Source organism: Anastrepha ludens, chromosome 6 (genome assembly GCF_028408465.1).
Source record: "Anastrepha ludens isolate Willacy chromosome 6, idAnaLude1.1, whole genome shotgun sequence".
NCBI classification, from domain to species: domain Eukaryota; kingdom Metazoa; phylum Arthropoda; class Insecta; order Diptera; family Tephritidae; genus Anastrepha; species Anastrepha ludens.
In genome coordinates, this window is record NC_071502.1 from 5,505,615 (window position 1) to 5,529,314 (window position 23,700).

Below are 23,700 nucleotides of genomic sequence, written 5' to 3' on the forward strand. Positions count from 1 at the left end.
TTTCTTTAAACAATAAATGGTCGGTTTTTTTCTAGAAAATCTGAAAAATATTTCCTGTTAATTTTCAAAAAAAAAATAGCTTCGATCAGGCACAAGATTATCTATTAATAAAACTAATTTCTCTTGTCCGATTTTTTAGTTGAATCTCCAAAGACTTGTGATGATCATCGCAAGGGACTTCTGGAGAAACGAGCTCCACACAAACAGCGATAACTTTTACAATTATTAATTTTTTTTGTTTGAAATTTTTCTAAAGTCAAGTCGAAATATGATGTATTTATGCTATGTTTTTATGTTTTTAAAATAAAGCAACTGACTAGCAAAAAGAAAAATTATTGAAAATCATCACTTTTCCAGGCCTTTGACTACCCCTAACCCCTTAATAAACCAATTTTTGGCTTTCAGTAACTTTCATGCTAAATACCAGCGCCTTATTTGCACAATGTAAGCGCCTTATTTTCCCACTGTAAACTATGATTCTTCTATAAACGGAAAATTTCTTCACACTTGCATTTGGGGAACTTAAAATTACATTGAATTACAAAATACTTTTCCCGAAGTTGTTTGGCTACAATGAAATGCACAAATTTCAATTTCTAATTACTAAGCTCAACATTTATTCCGTGCGTAAATAGGCAAATAAGGCTGCAATTTGGCAATGGACCAAAGCTTACTCTCTCACCCATACCACCAGCTGGCAAATTGCAAAACTATGGCAACGTTTACGAGTAAAATGTTTCTACTGCCTGCTTCCCTCGAAGAAATCTCTCTCTTTTATACCAACCCTGCTTCGCCTCTACTTACTTTCCCTCAGCATCAGTAAAAGTTGGCAAAATGCGACTTAAGTTTTGCATTGTTTGCATTAGACGAATTACAATCGCGCAGTCAGCCAGTCAAGAGTTGCCCAAATAAGCATTAATGCATACAATTCGAACACAAAGACAAACAATGAGCAGAAACAAAACGCAGGGCAGGCAGGCAGTCGAGCATACAACAACAAACAAACAATCAACAATGATCAGATTTGTATTTGTAAGAAATTCCGCAACTACACAGAGTTTTCAAGTGCCTTTTTCGTGGCTGGCCACACAAGCGCCACTGACAGTGTGGTCGAGAGTGGGCGTGTGCGAGGGCAGAGTGATGGCGGAAGGCATGGTTGTACGGAAGCAGTTAGAATTGCATGCCGTTGGTAAAATTAGTGGATGCCGAGAAGACAAAAGCTTAGACTATTTATTTCACTGCCCACTTTCTAATATTTAATAATGGTAGCGGCGCAGAAAAGTATGCTACGCAGACACAATGCAATCACTTGCTGCCATTTAATCTTTATACATATTTTAAGTTTGCTAATGATTCGCCTTTTATGTTATTTATTTGCTAAAGTCGCTTAGTAGACGGCTTTCTATCGGCGCTCTACTCCTCTTACTCGCATATTACAGAGACTGCCAAGCTGCGCTGTCCGTCCTACATGCATATATATATGTGTGCGTGTGTGTGTCGTTTGAAGTGGTTATTATTGTCTGTAGCAATTATTCTTCGTTTATTTGTTTAATGTATTTATTTGAAGAATTTTCAATTTAATGTTTTTCCACTGAAGAAATGAAACGATTTTTTTTAATCTTATTGCAACTAAATATTTTTGGGATTTTTGCTGAAAAAAGAAAATCTTTGACTTTTGATATGTGCATTTTCGACCACTTGACAATGAGTTTTTTGGCAAAATTAAAATCATTCGTGCATTAAATGGAAAATAATAAAAGGAAGCCAAACTGTATATGTATGTGGAGCCATACACATCCATCCAGATTTGGTGTGTATGTGCGTGGCCGAATGTTTATACGAATTTTTGCATATCTCTTCAGTTTGTCATGTAAGTATTTTAAGATTCAGCTCGTACAAATTTTTGAAGCAATTTAATTGCGAGCCATTGCAGCAATAGACAATTATTCTGTTTTCGGTTTTTCATATCTATTTTGTGGGTTTTTGTTTTAATGGTTGCTATAACATTTTGATATTTATATAATTTGTGAATGCTTATGGTGCAGTCGCTCTACCTGGTTTGAATTTACACAGCTATGGACCAAGCAAATCAAGCTAGTGAGCTTTAAGAGAAAATTAATAAATAATTGGCGTGTACACTTTGGTTAGGTGTTTGGCCGAGTTCCTCCTGTTACAGTCTGTTACATAAGAGTGTGTTTACAGTTAAATAATAACAACAATTGATTTTTCGCAAACTCGCAAATCTATTGATAATTTGGTCGTCAATACTCAATGCAAATACCTCAGTAGCAAGTCCAATCTCTTTTATTCTCAATTATGGCCTGGCAACATCGGGGCATACTTTCCACTAGTTTTTCTGCATATGCTACCAGAAAAGACCTCCATATTCCCCGAATTTGTCGAGAAAGTGGATCTAAATTACATGGCTTGCATCTGCGAAGCTGCGTTTTCATCAGGGCCCTCACATTTTCTATGAGATTTGCATTCGGTGGCTGAGATGGCCAATCTAAAGTGACAACTAGGTTTTGCGCCTTCCAGTCGCTACACGCTCGACTCCGATGTTTCGGATCGTTGTCCTCTTGAAGGGTCCAGCTGTCATTTTTCTTGATATACCATTGCTTAGCAGATGGTAACAAAGCCTTTTGATATATTTTATTCATTTTTTCGGCATTTAATTCTCGGTATATAAGAACAAAGTGCCGAAACCTTTGTTTGAGAAGCACCCCCAAAAATGGACTTTGACGGGGTGCCTAACAGTCCGTTGAAGCATCGCACTGGTGGAGGTATCCCGGCGTGTTTGATGCTTGAAAATGCCCAGAAGGAGGATTCATCAGAAAAAATTACGTTTTTCCAATCGCGCTCCAAGTTTTCCTTCGCCCATTCCACTCCTTTTTCAACGTGTTTTGCACTCAACATTTGTTTTCCCAAAGTACTGCGATATTTCAGTTTATTGGCAAGCAAGTGCCAGCGAATTGTTCCGTAAGATATGTCAACACCTTTTGCTTTCAATTTCACAGCAGCTCCACGTAAAGTCAAAGTTGGATCTTTCGAGAACAATGCGAGCATCTTTTTTTCGTCCTTTTTTGAGACTTTGCTTGCACTTCCGCAATCAGGAAAATCATCAACGTTAGCGACCTTTTTATAGCGATTTATCTACTTGCTAACGAACTGCTTTGACTTTCCCATATGTTTCGCAGCAACAGTTTGCTTTAATTTGGATCCTTTTTCATGCAAACATAGAAAAATTGCCTCAAAGCGAGAGGCGCAAACAGCGCTCATTTCGAAAAATCACACAATAGAAGACTAAATTTGACAGACAGCTGAGTTTTTACAAAAAGCATGCAAGACTGAGGTGAGCCGTATGTCATAGAAAAAGAAACAGGACGCTCTGATTTTTTATTTACGTATAGCAGCGACCAAGCTCTTATGTAGCAGACTGTATTTGTGGCGTGCGTCTTGATGTTGTTCCACAAATGGAGGGGCCTACAGTTTTAAGACGGCGCAGATATTTTTTTATGCGGAGTTTTTTCATGACAGAAATACACTCAGAGGTTTGCCTTTTTACTTTACCCAATGTTTTATTAAACTCAGAAAATGGAAGGAAAAAGGTTTCGTTATTCAATCGTAAAATTTCCTTGCTGCGTCAGGCCGCCTTAGTAGCTCCTTCTGAATCATAATAAATAATGGGTGGTTACATTTTAAGGGCCGATGTTGAATGGGAACCACACCTAAACGTCAAGTTTTTTTCTGTATTGTATTTGACGGTTTTCAATTTCAGACCAATTCAATTTGAAACGTGGAAATATACATAATCGAGCGACGCGTTAAAGTTATTCAGGCATAATATGAAAACGGGCGTTCAAATCAAAATGCATACCGCGCACTTCATCTTCAGTGATGAGACACATTTTCACCTCAGTGGATTCGTCAATAAGCAGAATTGCCGCAATTGGGCGAATGATAATCCAAAAGTGATTGCCAAAAAACCAATACACCCACAAAGAGTGACTGTTTGGTGCGGTTTATGAGCCGGCGGCATCATTAGGCCATATTTTTTCCAAAATGAGGCCGGTCAGGCAGTTACTGTAAATAGTGTTCGCTATCGTGAGATGATAACGAACTTTTTATAGCCCGAATTGGTAGATATGGATGTGGGCGACATGTAGTTTCAACAGGACGGTGCCACTTGTCACACAGCTAACGAAACAATGGCTCTTTTGCGCGATAAATTTGATAGCCGAATAATCTCACGTCGCGGCGATGTCAATTGGCCGCCAAGATCATGTGATTCGACACCGCTGGACTTCTTTCATTGGGGTTGTTTGAAAGAAAAGGTGTACGTCGATAAGCCAGCAACAATTCAAGAGTAAAGGATGAGATAATTCGGCACATTAACGGCATAGAACCTGAATTATGCCTCAGCGTCATCGAAAATTTGGACTATCGGATGGAGGTGTGCCGACGAGGTCGCGGCGGCCACTTGGTCGATATTTTCTTTCATGCGTAATTGAGCTATAGCAATATTATCATAATTAAGAGAAATGGTAATAATTTCTGAAAAAAATTTTAGTTTATTCAAAACCAACACCGGCCCGTGAAACTTAACCAGCCTTTATTCTTAAAATTAGCCATTCGCATTTCTTTCTTTTTATTAAAATTAATGCAAGAAAAGCAAAGTAAAGCCGCCCTTCATATTTTTAAAAGTATTTTGTTGTTTTAAATATTTAAATGATTTTTTTTACTTAAAATTATTTCCTTGAACTGCACTTCATATTTTTACTAAAATGGCAAACAAATTTTAAAGGCTGAAGCATTAAGTTTACGTTTAAGGTTCAATTAGAACTATTTTTATAGTGCAGACAACAGCGATTTTTTCGAATTGAATGAGATTTCCATTAGTTTCATGTTTGGATTTGAATTTCCTTTTTTGTTTCGACGAAAAAAAAAATTCAATTACACTGTATTGAATTTGCATGTTGGCGAGAAAACCCGAATTTCGTTTTAGGCAGCGAGCCTCTCAGGTCCATTAGAGAAAAATGAACAACTGTAAATTCAGTCAGGCAAGCTGCTAGCCTCAGCATTTGTACATATAAGCCAGTATTCCCCACTTAAATGCATCTGCACTTTTGATGTTGCAGAACTTCAGTTACGAAATAAATGAAGAAGGATGCGCTGAATAACAGAAATAGCAACATAACTCGAAGCATGAATTTTCACGAAGAAACCAATAGGAAAACTGCACAAATAGCAACAAAAAATTACATCAGAAAATTCTTAAACTTAAACACTTTTGGGAATGCAGGGCAACCACAAAATAGTAGCTTCAATAAAGCAAAAAAAAAAAAACAAACTAACAAAAAATTATAACAAGTCAGCCAAACCAGAAAAACTGCATGGAAAATATGCAAAAACGTTTGTTTGTAGTGAGATACGCGCCTCTTGTGAACTCCATCGAGCTGCTGCTGGTATAAGAGGAATACGGAGTACACAGCTCTTGATGGACAGTTCAACTGACAACAGGCGCAGTGATGCTAAGGAGCAAAAGCAGCAGGCGCACACATATCGACTGAACTGAAGCTGGACAACCAAACATGGACAAGCTACGAACAGGCCAAAAGAACATTGGCTAAATGGTGTTAAGGTGCTTCCAAACGAAGCCAGAGAGTGCTTTGGCAAGCGTATAGACAGACATGCAGAGACAGACAGACGTTCACTGGGGATATGATGGCACTAAACAAGCTTGTTAAGTACAAAACAAGCTGTGCGGAGTGGCAGGAAATAAAATTACAACTAGAAGAAAACATAAAACAAGATATGTGTGAGTGTGTGAGAGTGTATGTGAGAGTGTGTGTGTGCATATTGCAAGTGGAAATATAGCCGAACGCCCCGCTGGGTAACGAAAATTCTTTGGGAAAAATCGAGAAAATCTAATTTTTAAATACAAATAAGCCAGCATGTGTATGTGTATGTGTTTGCGCATTTGTGTAGGAAAAATACCACAAATATCAAAATCAAGCTAACGACCACATTGGCTTTTGGCTTTGCAATTCTGCTCCACAAACTGCACAAACATTTTTCGTGCAGTTTAAATTTCTGAGACACCACCGTCTGCTCGTTCGACAGCCTCCTCCTTGTGCTTCATATACGGAGCTTTTGCCATAATCCCCACTGATTCAATAGTGTTTCAAGTGCACTCTCAAGGAAGCATTGAAGTGCATAATGGTCAGTGCGCAAGTGGCCAAATGAGTGTGAGCTGGAAAGTTGCTTAAGTGTTGGCGAATACTCGTATCATGGAAATTGTAGTGGCCAAACACATACAATTACAATTAAATGTTCGAAAATTCATACCTGGGCATATTTATGTGCAAATGTAAGTGAATATGTTGGCATATGTGTTTACAGTTGCAGTATTTCCCTATGCTGGCCGACCACTGTTGCCTGCGTTTCAGACAAAATCAATAGATGTTTTGTGGAAATTGCAAAACATCCACTTAATGAATGTCGGCATGTCAGTTCACTGCGAACTAAGTAACAACAGGGCAAGAAGTGAAATACAAATTTAATAAAAAAAGTAAGTAAACTCATACAAAAGCGCTCGAAAAAATATGAAATAAATACTCGTTTATTGAATGGAATATTAAAATGAAATATTCTATAAAAGTTTTAAATGAAAAATATTTATATATCCTCTCAATTTAGATGGTCGATATCGAGATAAACTATATTAAAAGCTTGCAAGATAGGCTAAAATAGTGAAAAAAAGAAAGAGAAAAAGAAAAAAATACATTATTTTCAAATGAAAAGCGCGCCAGCATGGGAAGAGTTGTTTTTCTGGCTGTCTGAAAATTTGCATGACAAATTGCTGTTAAATCCATTGAATATATGTAAAGAGTGATGGGATTGGAGGTACTTTTTCCAATAAGATTTTTTTGACAGATCACGCGTGACTACTATCAAACTAAATACATCGTTTTTTCAGTATTCATTGACACTCCATCACGGAAAGACATATGCCTCAACAATCTTTACAAATCGTACAATTCTAGGTATTACGAAAACCGACGCTCTGTGAAAAGTGTTTGTTGCGCGCTCAGCCCAACCGTTCAGCGATGAGACCCATTTTTGGCTCAATGGCTACGTAAATAAACGAGATTGCCATATTTGAACTGAAGAGCAATGCGAAGCCATTCAATAACATCCTTATATATCATACATTGAAAACAACCGTTTGGTGCGACCTATTGGCTGGAGGAATCAACGACCCATATTTCTTCAAAGAAGAATACGAGGATGGCGCCAATCTAATAGTGAATGACGAACGCTATCGCGCCATAATAAATGTTGTTTTGATGCCGAATTTCGGAAATCGAAGCTCGTGATCTCCACAACATTTGATTCCAACAACACGGCTCTACTTTCCATACAGCCAATGAAACAATGGATTTACTGTGTCGTCGTTTTGATGAGGAGTTTATCTCGTCTCGCACCAGTGGATTAGCCCCCTAGGTCACTTTTTTGGCCTTTTATTTGTGAGACTTGTATGATGTAAAGTCTTAATGCTTTGTGGATAAACCTGTTTCGATTGAGGCATTGGAAGTCAACATTACTAAAGTTATTCACGAAATACCTACCGAAGTCCTGCAGGAAGTCATTCAAAATTGGTGTTTACGGATGACCGAATTACGACGCAGCTGTGACCAACATTTGAAAGGGAAATGTCATGAAAAAAACATAAATGTCATGGTTGGTTCTACACAAAATTAAAAGACATTGCCCAATCAATTTGCATATTCGTTGTTTTATTTTAATTTAAAATCCGATACTTTTAAATGGATCTCATTTTATAATTGGCGCTTACACCCTTTATGGGTATTAGGCCGAGCTCCTCTTTCTGCTTGTAGTGCGCGTCTTGATGTTATGTCGCAAATTGAGAAACCTATAGTTCTAAGACTACTTCGAACCGCAGATGGGTTTTTATGAGGAACTCTTTTCGCGGCAGGAATACATTCGGAGGTTGTCATTGTCTGCCAAAGAGCGACCGCTATTAGGAAACGAAATATTTTTCTATCACTTGTTGTCTTATGTCCGTGCACTTCCGAATGGTAGTCATGCATCAACCGGTTCGGTTAGAGTTTAGATGGACTTCAACTTATAAAGGGTTTTCTATTAAGTGGTGTTATTTTGATATTCAAAGAAAAATGCTATTTATTTTTTAGCATAAATGATCGGATGTTTATTTCATTATAAAGAGGAAGGTAGGCCGTTAATAGTGGAAAATAACATCAGGCAAATGACCACCACGACCACGTTTACAGGACAATATCCTTTTCATGAAATTTTCCATAACCGAATTGCAAAGTGGCTGCCCTACGTCCTCGATAGCCTCGCGAATTCCATCTTTGAGGTCTTTAATCGACCATGAGCTGAAAATGTGTAGAGAAGTATAAAATGGGCTGATTCTGCTCTTTGCAGCAAACAGTTGAAGCGATGACAGTATGCAACTCATCATATTTCAAATGAACTCCAACTTTTACCACTGATGAGGTGATAGTTGATGGCTGATAACTGAGTGTGCGTATTTGGCAAAGCTGAAGTAATTTTCTTTCAACGTGCAAATAAATTTTCTAGAAACAGTATTTCAAACTAGCATGGACCTCGTGCTTGTAGATACTTCAGGTCGCGACTTTAGTAGGTGTCTGTTACTGACGGAGATTAAATTTAAATTAGATTTGGGACAAAACACGTCGAGTGTCATCATAGATGGGCACTTTGCAGTAATAGTAAATATGCAATAAACATAATTTCTTACCCATATTCCAATTTAGTTTGCATTAGCAGTAAGCTTTTGCTGATTACTGAAAAAAATTGTCTTAAAAATATTTTTTTTCCTGATCACTGAAAGAAATTTTAATAATTGCAATTGGTTTGCACCCATTATTTAAAACTAAAGCTTGGAATTTTTCTATTATGGCGATACATAACTTTTTATGGCCAGACAAAGTCCTAGGCGTGAATATCGATTAACTCTTTTGAATTTCTTTAAAATCTCAACATATCTACACTCAAATGAATGCTTGAATTTTTCCTTAGCTGACTTTTTATGGAAATACAAGATTTAAAGTGTCAATTTTCATTTCGAACCTACACTTTCGCCACGGCGCGGTGAAATCAATCAATCAGTTATTAAAAAAAAACTACGTTCGCTACGCTGCACGCACCAGAAGCGAAACTTTCAAGGCAGACAAAGAAATAGGGAGAGACCCGAGAGAGAATTAGAGAGAGAGAGAGAAAGAGAGAGAGAAAAAGAAAGAGAGAATATATACCTAAATAAATTCACAAAATTTGCAGAATACAAATAGACAAAATTTACAAAAAACGGAGAAGGGTCGAACGGTGTAGGTAAACGCCGGACACAAACAGTGGCAACAACCCGCACTACTCCGACCGTTTATCTCCCGCTAAAACGCAGCGATACGAGGACCGCAGCAACGGCACAAATTACCGCAAGGCAATACCAATAAATCCGACGCCGGAATGGATTGCACTTTTTAGTACCCACAAGCACTAGCCAGAAAACGGAAATAAGCGCCAAAACGCATGCACAAAAAAAAAAAAAACGCCAAAGGTATTGGGACCAAAACGTCCCAAACAGTAAGCACCAAAAATATTTTTTATTTATTTATTTATTAAAAGAGTAACAATTATAAATAATTATTCCACTTAAAGAGCTAAAGCACTGGTTACTATGGCCTTCGGCTATAAACACCAAAAATATATTTCCTACAAGTTAACACCAACGAACAAGCGCCAAAAAGTAAGCAGTGTTATTTCTCACTAGAAATTAGCAACCACAAGAAAAAAATCAGGAAAAATAGCCTAAAGTGTATCTAAGATATATATAAGGTATATCTCTCTCTCCTTTCCCTCTGCGTTTGATAGTTTTTCTCTCTCGCGGAACGAAAATGCCTAAAACGTTGCATGGCCTTGAAATTTTACTCTCCATTCTCGCTCGTCCATCGAAGCCTAAGAAGTTTCACTTCAAAAAAAAATGTTTGTATAATAAATTTGCAATTACCTATGCGTTTGAACAGAAATGTGAATAATACTAAAGGAATTAAAAAAAAATTAATTAAAATAAAAAATTACAAAAAATTATTTTTTTTATTTTACCAAAAAAAATAATTTGTATATTTTATCAAAAAAGTAGATTTGTATGTCCTGCATCTATTTTATTAAAAAATTTTTTTTTTTTTTTTGGTTTTGGTTGTGCGGTTTTGCCCTGTGGGACACACTCAGGCTTATATCCCATTATGATGCCGCGTGGGGAGCTTGTCCTTATCTCTCCTACAACCAGTGTTTATTTTTCAAAAATTTTAGAATGTCTCTGACTTCTGTACTGAGGTTTTCCAATTCATTAAAGAATTGCCTACCTAAAATGGTAAATCCACGTATGGATATAGCAGGACATTGACACAGAAGGAGCGAGATCGTCCCTTCCTCTTATGCATTCAGATAGTTTCGGTAGAAGTCATGTGTTTGCACACCCAGCCTCTGGGCCATCTTTCATTCGCTGTTCTTATAATTTCCTCACAGAAAAGTAGTGGCTTACATGTCTGTAAGGGTGTGTTTATGTTTGCCATTGTGTACTCATTAGTGAACTTGGAGCGAAGTTCCGCTGGTTCATCGGCCTTGCAGTTACCCTGAAAGTCCCAGTGGTCAGGTACCCATGCAACCTTTAGGTTAAATGACTCAGACATCTCATTAAGAGATCGCAGATGTATTACATCACAGAAAATTTGTCAAAGGTTTGTTTCCATTACCTTAACCAATTAATTGATCATTACTATTATAGCATCAGACCCTATACTCGTACAAATCTACATAAACTTTTAAGTCATAATTTTTAATTTTTTTATTTAGTAATAGGTGTTTACATGTGTGCTAGGCGTAGATTGCTTAAAACTACCCTATTAACTCACGAAATTCTCAATGTTTCCATACACATTTAATGTTTACTCAATAAAAATCAAATTGTGGATTGTTGGATGTTTGGAAATTGCTTAGAATTTATATAAAACATCCTTCGCATTCAAAATCCTCATTTAGAGTTAGGTTTGCTGTTTGTTTTGAAAAGAGTGGAAATAATATTTACTAAAGTTCCTCTAAGTCATGGATTATTTTTTTATCTTATAAAAGCGACATTTTATCTTTCGTTGAAGTTCGCATATCATTTATGCCATTTATTGTTTATAAACCACTAAATTTATTGTACCACAATTTTAGTACATTTAATGGTTCATTAAATTCTCTTAGCTTACTTGGTCTGCATTACTCCCCACAACACTCTTGTGCAGGCGGATGGTCAGCGTGTCGGACAAGACAAATCAAGTGGTATTCCACTGCCTACTGCCCACTACCTTTACAACGAAAACGAAAACTTAAACTTAAAACAGCTGCCCAGTGCCAAAGAGCAGTGCAATTTATTTTATTTGAAATTCAGTCGAAAAGTGCAACATTGAAGCGGAGAATATTTTTTACAATTTTTTTAAGTAGATTTGTATGTATTAGTGTGGACGAGCGTACAACTGTAGCCACTTTTGCGCTTAAAACTACGGCTTTTGCTGCAACACAATTGCTTTTGGGCTAGTTGGTATGCATGTATGCGTGCGTGTGTGAGTGTGTGGCTTTGTATCTGCACATTTATATTTATTAACATTCAAAAGTGTAGACATGTGCGCGTATCCGTATGTTTTACACATTTTCATTTGTTGCGTTAGGGCAACTTTGTATACAAAATTTCAACTTTATGCACTTGCGCCAAGTAGTATGCTTCAAATTTTTTTCGGCTCGCTGTATGTCCACTTATTTCGTTTTTGTTTTTTTTTTTTTGTTTGCTACTGCATTTATTTTTGCTTTCTTTTTGCAGCACCTGATACCCACTTGCGGCCAAGGTGAGCGCAGCATGAATAAACATGAAAGAGGGCGTAGTTAAGTGGATGTTCAACGTTGCTGCACCGCAAAGCTGGTTAAAAGGATTTCGGCCATTTTGCATTTTCCTTTTTTATTGCTATTATTTTTCGCTAGTCCAGTTTTTAGCTGAAGTTTTTATTGCTTTATTCTTGAATGCTTTTTGCATTGGCGAAAAAGAAAAATTAAAATGTGGCCAAATGCTGGTCAAGTGCGCGCGGACGGTCGTTGGCGGTGAAGGGTTAAGACAAGTGGGGATCAGCACGAGTGGTCGTCAGCGAAATATCGTATTTTAATAAGCACCATTATATATTTACTTGTGATATTTTTAAAACTCTCTCGTCTTTACTTGAAAGATATCAGCCCCTCTGCGTACGAGCGCTCAAATTGATTGAAAATATCAGCCGTGGGGATTGAGTTAACGGTTTTGATGGCTTTTAATAAATATGCGAGTGTTGCAATGCAGATGCCGGTCATTTTCGCAAGATTTTTGAATTTAAGTATAGATTGGCTGGTTCATTTTTAATATTTAAGTAAAAGTAAACTCATCGGTAATCCATTCAAAAAACGTCACGAAGTGAGCCAAACATTCATTTTGAGGGCATTTGCTAGTTTTCACATGCATTTTTTTGTTTAAAGTAAGTAATAAATTTTTAAGCGGGTTGCTATCGGTGGCCACAGAGGATCGTTCTGATGATCTAAAAAGATTTGCTCAGCTTCATCCGTAGCAGTCCGCACACCATTTAGTTCCTTTAGCGAACGCAATCAGCGTCTACGGCGCTACTCAACCTTACTACTTAGATTACGAGGGTAGTACTACTGCAAAAATATTAAGCGCATTCATCAAAGTGCATAGCAAAGGCACTTAAATGGCTGCGTGCCCTTTTCTTTCCCTCTTCTTTGCCCCCTTTACTTCATTTACAGAAAATGTAATGATACACATTAAACCTGGCGACGCGCTAGTATTCAACCAAGACTTGGAGTCCATTTTTGAGAAAGTCCGTAAATTCCAGAGTAGGTAGGCAAACCTGCGTAAAGGTGGTTACTCTCATGCGGATATACAGGGTTGCCCATATTCGACGGACCTGACGGATTTCGATGACTCTTTTGCCCCCTTTCCAATCGACGTGGCTTGTCCGCAGGCAACAATCTTTGCGTCAATTGGATCTTATATGGGAATAAATGCAAATCTATGCGGATAATTCGTTGTAAAGAGGTCCGAGCAATGCCCAACTGCTGAGAACGGCAATTTTGGGATGTCCTTGGCGACGCCTTGGTCGGTTTTGATTTGACCTCTTTGGATTAGAAAGAGCATCACCAGTCGAAAACCTTTCGTACAAACGTTAGAAGGCGCACTTTTTACATTATTTAATTTTTTATACGCGCGTTGAGTTTTCACAATTGACTTCTTTTGTTAAATGTAAATTTCAACAATTTGGGAGCGCTCGCGTGGCGTGTACTGTTCCATGGTAAACATCTACTTGGTCTGACGCTTCCAACGCGGTATGTCATTAAGCGATCTGACGTCTCTGTCAAAAGATACAAGGTTGTCAGATGAGTCTGTCGAATATTGGTAACCCTGTATGTAGAGTATGTATCACGGTCCATTCTCAAGAGGAAGACCTGTTACATTTTCCAAGACATAATTGGTGCTAGGGAAACAGGGGCTCACATAGCAATTGAAGCCCTTATTCTGCTATGGATGAAAGTTACACTCCGATTATGAGTATTTGAGCGTCCGTCGCTCCTGTCCGGATTTCTATACTGGTTCTACAGCTGTCCGTTCAGTCTCAACACAGATCCCCTCATAACCAATTTGAAACTGAAGGAGCGAGGCCAACAATATTCTGACTTTAGAGTTCATACTATTACAAAAATATAGTTTGCTGTCTTGTTGTCCTATCTCCTACCGATTATGGTTGAAAAAGCTTTTTCTACGACGATGAGACTAAATACTAAGGTCATACATTTTTCTCGTCTCAGCTGATTATAAATTGCACCTGAAATCTGTAAAGGACTGCAATAAGAAGTAGTCGACATGAGCAGTGGAACAGTTTCCTGATACTGCAGTAACTTAGTAGGAAGTTTTCTCCTCCAAAAAATTCGAGGCGAAATAAGATGAGCAGGCAACCATAACAGATCTTTAAAAGTATATAAGCAGAATACACTATCGGCGCTACTTCAGTTCGGAAAACATTACCTCTTATTATGGATTTGAAATATACAGATCAAAAATATTTTATAATAAGCTTGGATATCTGCGAACGTAGCCACAATACAGCATTCGTGATTTGTGTTTCTTTATAAACTTATTTCTGGTCAAAAATGGCAGTTGTTGTGCGAAATTTTCATAATTTGCGGGAAATTTAGATTTTCTACTTCCATTCGAAGAAAACTGCGGCTAAAGCTCATCGATGTTGTGTGAACGCTTCGAAAACTGTGACCGGAATAGGCCGGAAAAAATTCTATCAGGGATACATCTCGATTAATATTCGAGAAAGAACCAACTGCTTTTATCACAAAAAAAAAATTCTTAAAAACATTCGATTTTTCAATGAATTAACTCTGTCCCCCTAAAGTGAACGCGATTCAGTGCAGAGCAACCGGAGAGTATAGAACTTGCCCCAGTGCTGCCCTGAATGTTATTTTGCTCTTACTTCCTATTGACTTTTACGTTATTTCTATCGCTGCCCAGCCAAGGAGACGATGGTTGCAAGACGTAGAAGACGATATACGAAAGATAAGAATCACACAACATAGAGTGAAAGCGGGCTGTCGAGAAGAATGGAGGCATATTGTAGAGAAGACAATGGTCCACACCGGCTTGTAATACCAAGATGATCTATCGCTGCTCAAAGTGCAATCAAATTAAAGGAGCCTAGCCTCTGGAAGTAATCTTTTAAGAGACTTGGTAGCATCTTTGGGCAGATAACGCTGTCTATCTCTGAATACAGATCGTATAGATCTCTCTATCTGCAAACTGGAGTTTGAGGCAGGATTGGAACGAGGGAAAAATATTCACCGAAGTAGGTACCTTTGTAGTCATTAAAGGCTCCAAGATGGAATCAGTAGTCTGAGCAAGGGTTTTCTTTAAATCAGGCAATTTTTTTTTTTTTTTTTTTTTAAATTGCTGAATGCTGGTAGTGTTTTTCAGCCAGACGTTTTTGCGATCCTGCAGGCATGCAAAATGCTTGGGAAGCGTGGGAGGGATGGAGACATTAACTTTTTTTTTTGATAGTCAAACCGCAATCAAAGCTCTGGTGAGGACATGGTGCAGATCGAAACTAGTCATCAAAACTGGCCAACTTCTGTAAGACGAAGATCGAATTTCTTGAGTATGCATTTAAAATTTTTTTGATCTGAGTTCTCGGACATATGAACATAAAGGGAAATGAAATTTCTGATGAGCTTGCTAGGGAGGGGACTGAATTGGTCTCAGAGACCTCCTACCCGGCAATAGGCATGGCTGTGACTGTTGTTAAAGGGGAATTGCACAACTTATTTCTCAGCAAAGCGCAGATCAGATGAAGCTCTATTTCCCTTCATGTGCTTTTCGAAAACCCCAGTGCAATTAACGCAGGACTCAGGAGGAGGACTTTCCACGCCATTCAATTTCCAAACTCGTATCTGTGTTTGCTGATTATTGGACGATCGGCGTACACGCGGATAAGCTGGGTTTACCATTTAACCTCTTTAGCAAAAACAGTTCGGGAAGAATGTGCGAGTTTGGCAGTTTGACGGTTATAGCCTCAGGGTGCTCATTTCTTCGACAGCCTGCGGGAGTGCATCACATCAACCTAAATCACATCAATCTTCCCCTTTATATCAACAATTCTGGTTAGCTGTAGATATCTGCCCGTTCGAGGTCTCAAAAAGGTATTAAACGGCGCTTTAGTGATACTTGAGGAGTGCCAGTCTGGTACTTCAATCACTTCACCTACCAACGTACCTATCTTTGGGGCTTCCAATTACTTTACTTAATGCTACTAACTTTATGTTAAACTTGAGAAAACAGGCTCGGACTCGATTGTCCATGTTCTCTCTCCATGCTTTCTCTCTAGTGCACTCCTCATTTTTCGAGACACTACATCGCCTTGAAGTCTGCTGCTATGTCACCGATGATATGTAGAGATCTCTCATTACTGAATATATTGGGTAGTCGAAAAAGTCTTTCCGTATTTTGTCAATAGATGTCGTTGGAGTCATCTATGTCCAGTGCTACCAATCACATTGTATCATGTCATATGGTGTTAGAAAGGTGAATTTTAATAAAAAAAAATTTAATTCGGAGAAGTTGAAAAAAAGTTATAGCTGTTCAAAACTGAGTGAAAATAATGAAGAAATTCGCTATATTTTGAAATTTTTGTATAAAAAAGGGAAGAATGTCACGCAAGCCACCAATGAAATTTGTGAAGTTTACGGGGACGATTCTGTATCAGTTCGAGTAGCACAAAAATGGTTCGCTCGCTTCCGTTCTGGAAATTTCGGTGTGAAAGATGCACCTCGCTCCGGTGGACCTATCGTAAGCTGCCATGACATCGCCAAGGCACTAAACATTCATCATGAAACGGTTTTGAACCATTTAAAAAAGGCTGGTTACAAAAAGAAGCTCGATGTTTGGGTACCCCATGAATTGTCTGTGAAAAATTTAATGGACCGAAATAACCTCTGCGATTCTTTGCTGAAACGAAACTCTGAAGCGAATGGTAACAGGAGACGAAAAGTGGATCAAAAACGACAATAATGTGCGAAAAAGATCATGGTGCAAGGGTGGTGAAGCTCAACAAATGGTCGCAAAGCCAGGATTGACGCCTCGAAAGGTTATGATGTGTGTTTGGTGGGATTGGAAAGGAATCATCCACTATGAGCTACTCCAGCCTGCTCGAACCATTCTACACTTTACTGTCAACAACTGATGAGATTAAAGCAAGCAATCGAAAAAAAAAACGGCCAGAACTGATCAGCAGAAAGGGCGTCGTCTTCCATCTGGACAACGCTAGGCCACACACATCTTTGATGACTCGGCAAAAATTGGGAGAGCTTGGCTGGGAAGTTTTGATGCATCCACCATATAGCCCTGACCTTGCACCATCGGACTACCATTTGTTTCGGTCAATGCAGAACTCCCTTAATGGAGTCAAGTTGGCTTCAAGAGAAGTTTGTGAAAATTACTTGTCGCAGTTTTTCGCCCAGAAACCACAAAAGTTTTACACTGATGGAATAATGTCTCTAGAAGAAAAATGGCAAAAGGTGGTAGACCAAAATCGTACATATTTGGTTTAATAAAGTTCATTATAAATATAAAAAAAAATGAGTTGAAGTTTGATTAGAAATTCGAAAAGCCTTTTTCGACTACCAATATTTCGCGTTTACCGTCAAAGACGTTCCGAATATGATATAAACCAGCTGTGTGTGAGATAATTATTTTTTATGAAAACCTTATTCATATCTTACATAAGAAATATTACATCATTCAAGTGCCCGACATAGCTTCGAACGATAGCAAAAATCTTGTAAATTCTGCGTTCAGTATCAATACTACGGCTGCTGTAGCCGATTGCCAGACTACCATTTGATGAAGCATCAAATAATAGAGAGCGAATTTTTCTAATAAGGTTCGTCTCTTGGCAGGCAATGACAATGGGGCCAGTTATATATAATATTTATGTGCCGCATAGAACCGCGCAAAATGTGCCAAATATTTTCTTCGACTTCGACTTCAGAAAACAGCTGAAGAGTAATCGATCAGAACCAAATTGCATGATCTTTGGCGTCAATTCTCATTACCTTCGCGGGAGATAACCATGACTTCAAATCCTTGAAAATATTTTTTTTCCATTCTTCTGCCTCTTCAGTAGTGCACCTCGTCAAGCTGATTAGTCCTCAGTGACTTATTGAGAAACAACAGATTTATCAGCAGCTACCAAGCCAGCATGACTGCCACAGCCTAGGACAGTCCGCATTTGAAAACCCTATACACTTGAGTATACATTTTACTGCAGATATTTCTTACATCAAACAAAAATTATTTAATCACTCGCAAAATTCGTTCACTCATCTTTATTATTATGAAGTTTACCGTCAAATTTTACATTTATTTGACAGCTACTCAAAATAATTATTTTCAAATATCAACCACCCAAAATTAGTATTAACAACCACTTAACACCCCGCAGTTTTAGTTGCCACTGGCGATCGTTATAAACCGTATGGACTGGACTTTAATGGCTTTTCTATACGTTTCCACCACCAGCTGACATTTTTTCGTTCGTTTATTTCCCTTTTGTGTGTGTGTATGAATGGGAGAAATATGACCACACTCAGACGGCTAAAGCTGTTTATAGGAAATTTGTTTGGGGATGAAACCTTTTAGCAGCGCCATTGTAATTTAATAATTTTTGGGGCGACGCATTTTTAAGTGCACATCAAGGAAAAGATAGCAGGGACAGTAATTTTTTTAACGAAAAATATTTTGAGGTCATACCAATTGGTTGGGGGCTAAAAGCGTTGCAAAGTGTTTAATTGGAGAGTAAAGTGAAGCGATGTTAGGCAAAATTGCCAGTGACACTGAACTGAAGATGGAAGTAATAATGGCCTTTTTTTGTATTTTGGTACTTCTACAGTATGAATGGCGGTGAATTAAATGAGGCAGAGCACGGCAGGATATGGTTAAGATAGGGTCATATGCGTACTTGTATTTTTGTACAAAAACTAGAATAACTGATTTTAATAAAATATTCATGACTAAGCCTCAAATAAAACAAGCAAATAAAATTAAGAAAATTGAAAAAGGTATTTATAAAAAGTGTAGATTAGAGGTTAGGCGATTTCTTGTATGCTTCCTGTTAGATGTCTTTATTCAGAGTGAACATTACAAATGTTTAATTGTAGCACCTACTTGTACAAGAATGATAAGCCTAGAGAATAATAATCAGCTTAACTTTTCCGCTGCAGAGGTCCTGAAGAGCCAAAATCCTTTGACCAACCACCTATCGTTTTCTTAAGACGCTTACGTTGGTACAAAGCTACTACAAAAAAATATGTAAAAAAGAAAAATGTTTTTGTATACTATTTGATAAAATATAAAATCAAAACGATCGCATTTTACTTTTTTTTTAATTCCTAAAAATATCTATAAAAATGAGTACTTGACCAGACTACTACCTTAAATTACAATGGATAATAAATTATGTTGGGTGTAAAATACTAAAAAGGGGCGTTAAACATATGGTGGCATGTAAGCGTTGGAATTGCTTCGTAAAAATAGTTTTTTTGTTTTTTTTTCCTTGTTCACTCCTCTCGGGAGCATAGGGTCTCGACAAGACTTGTCTTGCGTTAGTTTCGCTAATCTGTGTTTTGATTTCTGACAGGGTAGGTGAGTAGCCTGCCTCTACCAGTCCTAAGTAGTGGTAATGCCCACCTGTCGTTGCTTAGGAGCACCATCTTCACGACTTCGCTAAATTTGGTGTGTCTGCGCTTTTACCGCGGCTGCCCGCTTCCTCTTGCTGAGACCACTGATGCAATGTGTAACTCTGTGTTTTTCTTTGCTTTTGCTTATTTTAGCAGCCACAGAGCAAATAATGTGCGAGAGTACGGATGGGAAGGATAAGTTTTTGGGGTTGAGGAATGAGATTTTTGTTTGTTTGTTTGTTGTTTTTTTTGTTTAGAAATAGGGAAAGTAGGTAAATTTGGAAAAGTGCGAGGACGGTGCTTTACGTGGGATTCGAATCCATAACCTCTGGGATGGCAGGCTAGTGCACTTAAGCTAGACTACCGAGGCCGGTTTAAAGTTTTGTATGCAACTATATCCTGCGATTCTTGTATATATTTTAACCAACTCATTATTTTGACCAGTTCAACTATTTTCTTTTCGGTTTTCACCTCGTTATTGGTTAACAAAAAAAAACATTGGATACATATTTTAAACTTGATATAAAAATTAAAAAATCGGACAAATTATCACGAAAAATTTTAATATTTTTAATCAAAATTGAAAATTTCAAAATGTTTATTGTAATCAGAACGCATTTTTATAGGCCATTAAATGTCAATCATCATTTTTTGCAATTAAGAGCGGCGCATCTTCTAAATTTATGCGTGCATTTTTGAAATCTTATTAGTTGTATACTTTTAAAATGATTTCAGGAATAAATAAATCTAAATTTTAATGCCAAAGTTCTAAGTTGTATTACAATTAAATTCACTATAAAACTGCGTACTCAATTTTTTTTAGGTTTAGATTAAAAATAAATTTAATAATCTTGATCAAAAATTTGTCGAATTTTTATAAATTTTGTACATAGGCTGGAACGTTGGAAGCCTCGTGGTACTCCAAACTTTTGATTCATTGTCAAGGCGCATTAACTAAAGGTGGTGGCACTAAACCAACAACAATATTCTGTACGTTTGACTGTCAAAGCAAAGTATTGGGAAACTAGAAAACAAATAATGAATTCGCCTTGTTTCGTTCTCAGCTGACAGCCACATAAATACGGCGAAAGAAAAAACAAATCAGCTGATTTACCAACACCTCCTTTAATAGATTCGCCTTGTTTATTCTACTAAAATTGAACTCGCTTTAAACTGTCTGCCCAGATTTTTTTCGTTTTTAATTAAAAACTTTTCAATTTTGATAAAAATTTGTCGAGTTTTTATAAATATTGTGCAAAGTATGGGATTTATACTAATACAGTCTTTATAAAAATAATAGTTTAATTAAAAAAATGTGAAAGCTTCTCTTAAAAAGCTTTAAAAAAGTATATAAAGAATTTTTCAATAACAGGTGTTATTTCGATTAGATTAGAGATGATGAACTATTTTTTATGGCCGGAATTGGATGGTATTGATCTGGACAACGTTTATTTTCAACAAGACGGCGCTACGTGCCACACAAGTGACGTAACCATTGATCTTTTGCGGGAAAAGTTTCCGGACCGTGTTATCTCTTGAAGAGGTGATCACAATTGGCCACCGGCCACCGAGATCTTGTGACTTAACATCCTGTGACTTTTTTCTTTAAGTTAGTTAGAGAAAACTATAATACTTTTATAATTTTCATGCCATTTAAAATTATTATATTCAAATACTCTGTAACTAATTATTTTTATAATTTTTCCCAAAGCTCATATAAAAGCGCACCCATAGCACAAGGATTTCTGGGCAAGTTTTGACAATTTATTTGTTCTTTAAATAACTTTAACTATTTTTTGTAAAATATAGTGCACTTTACTACCAAAATCATATAAAACGAAACTTTAAACTTTGCGCGAACTTAAAACAATTGAACAAATTCTCATAAACATTTTAATCAGAATTTTTAGAAAAATTTTGAGTACGCAGTTTTATAGACCATTAAATTTGGATAAAATATTGTGCAAGTTTGAAGTGGCTAAAAATTTGATCCTTTATTTCTATATGGAGCAGTGGACCTCAAAGTTTTTGACAATTTTCTTTGCTGGCGGTGTTGAGTGGTTTTCTTCTATATTAAAAACTTGGAACTTTCGTTATATAGAGAAAGGGCCAAGGCCGCCAGCAAACACAAAAAAAAATCATAAAATATCAGCGTAATTTTTGAGTTACTTCAAACTTACACCAAATCTAATCTATCTAAATTCAATGGCCTACAAAACTTATATAAAAAATTATAGAAAAAGTTTTTTTTCTAATAGCGGTCGCTCCTCGGCAGGCAATGGCAAACCTCCGAGTGAGTTTCTGCTATGAAAAGCTGCTCGTGAAAAACCGTTTGCCGTTCGGAGTCGGCTTAAAACTGTAGGTCCCTCCATTTGTGGAACAATCTCTAGACGCACGCCACAAAGAGGAGAAGGAGCTCGGCCGAATACTTAGCAGAAGTGTACGCGCAAATTATTTATGTATTATCAAACTACTGACCCAAAAAAAAAAAATTAAAATTTGTAGGAATTTTATTTTTTTAATTTACAGAGTAGATTGGATTATTAGAAAAGTATTTCCATAATGTAAGCAAGAAATAAATTGTCAAAATTGTCAATAAGTCCAATGTTCCACAATATCGAATGCCCACAGTCCTATGTATTTTATGTATTTATGTCCATTGTCTATGATTTTCAATCGCCCATTTACAAGAAAATTACATCAATTACCACTTTACCCCATCATTCGTCTACCAGGCACCTTGGTCAATGATTTTTTTAATCGAAAGCCAAGCAAATTGTTTGCTTTTAAATCTCTAATCAAAAGCAATCGTTGTCCAATTTCTAGCTCAACTGGCATGTCTCATTACCTCTCCACCGCACTCTCCTCCTCTCCCTCTCACCCCATTTCGCATTCAAACGAGTAATTAAACACATTTATCATATTCTTGTTTACCTTTCTGCTCACTTTGCATTTATGGTCCCATTGTATTTTTGCCATTATTTATTGCTGGCTTTTGGCCGAAGACACCTTTGCCCACAAAAGCGTTACAGGAGGGTGCGAGAGCATTCGCAGTACGGAATGCCGGCCCCAGACATATGGCTGGCAATTGGTAGACAATAAAAAAGTGAAATATTTTGCATATCGCATGCAATGCAGGTATTTGAGGAAGAAAACTAATAACAAAAAAGAAATGCGGTATGAGAAGAAGAGGAATAGCAATTTTTAGAATAGAAATGCGAGCTAGGACTTCATTGATGACTTTAATTCTGAAAGTACTTTGATTTTTACAAAATATACTCAGTTAAGAGAAAATTTCAATTGAAGTGGGAAACTTTAAAGTTTTCCTATACAAATTAAGGTATTTTATGCAGAAAGCGCAGTGCTTGTGATTCCCCAATTTAATGACGAGTACCAGTAATGATGCTTTGAATAATAAGACCCAAAGAAATTTCGAGTAGGCACTGTATTTCCACCAAGAAGGCATTCCTGTGAAAAGTTGCCAGTTGCGAGATGACAGTGTATTATCCATAACTATAGGAAAATTGGCTTTAGTTGCTCGGTGTACTTCATCTATTCGTTTGCCTTTTTGTGCAGCCCAAGGGACATACTGAGGCAGCAGTTTGGTCACTTTGTATTTTCAGGGACACCTGCAATTTCTTATCGTAGTAGAAAGCTTTCGAAAGCCGTATGCAAAGTTTATGCCAAAAGACAGAATCAGAAAAGGACCACAAGAAATTTCAGATGTACTTGAATAGCAGTGGCGTGTGGAATAGTGATACTGAGACAGCTCAACAGATATCCCTACAGCGGTATAGAAGTCATTATCACAAAAAAATATTACAATATTCCTTCTTTTTCAGTAACCACTGAAACGACTTTGGCCGAGCTTAATTTAGTACGTCGGACGTTTCTTCTTCCTGCGCTAATAAGAAACCATAAGAAAAGCGCGGCCCTTCTCCATTTGGCCTTTCCAAAGAGGAAAACAGCTTTTTCCTTTATATTTGCCATATTAGTAGACCTCAATGAATTGAAAAGAGTTTTCTATGTTTCAGTCTCAGATCGCTTAATTTTGCTGATCCGATTCCTTCATATTCTGCAAGTTATGCCTCGATACGTTTGAAGTCTTTCGAATGGAGAAGGAGCATTCTTTCACTCATTCTCCACAAAAACGGCTGCACAGTAATGATTTATTCTTCCTGGCGCTGCTTTCACTTCAATCCAGGGACAATTGAAAGTATTTAAACGACTTTAAATTGTTTGATTTTTCGTCTTCTAAGCAAACTTTAAACTGTTCTTCTTCTTCTTGAATATCTAGCATGATAATCGCTTAGGGGATTTTGG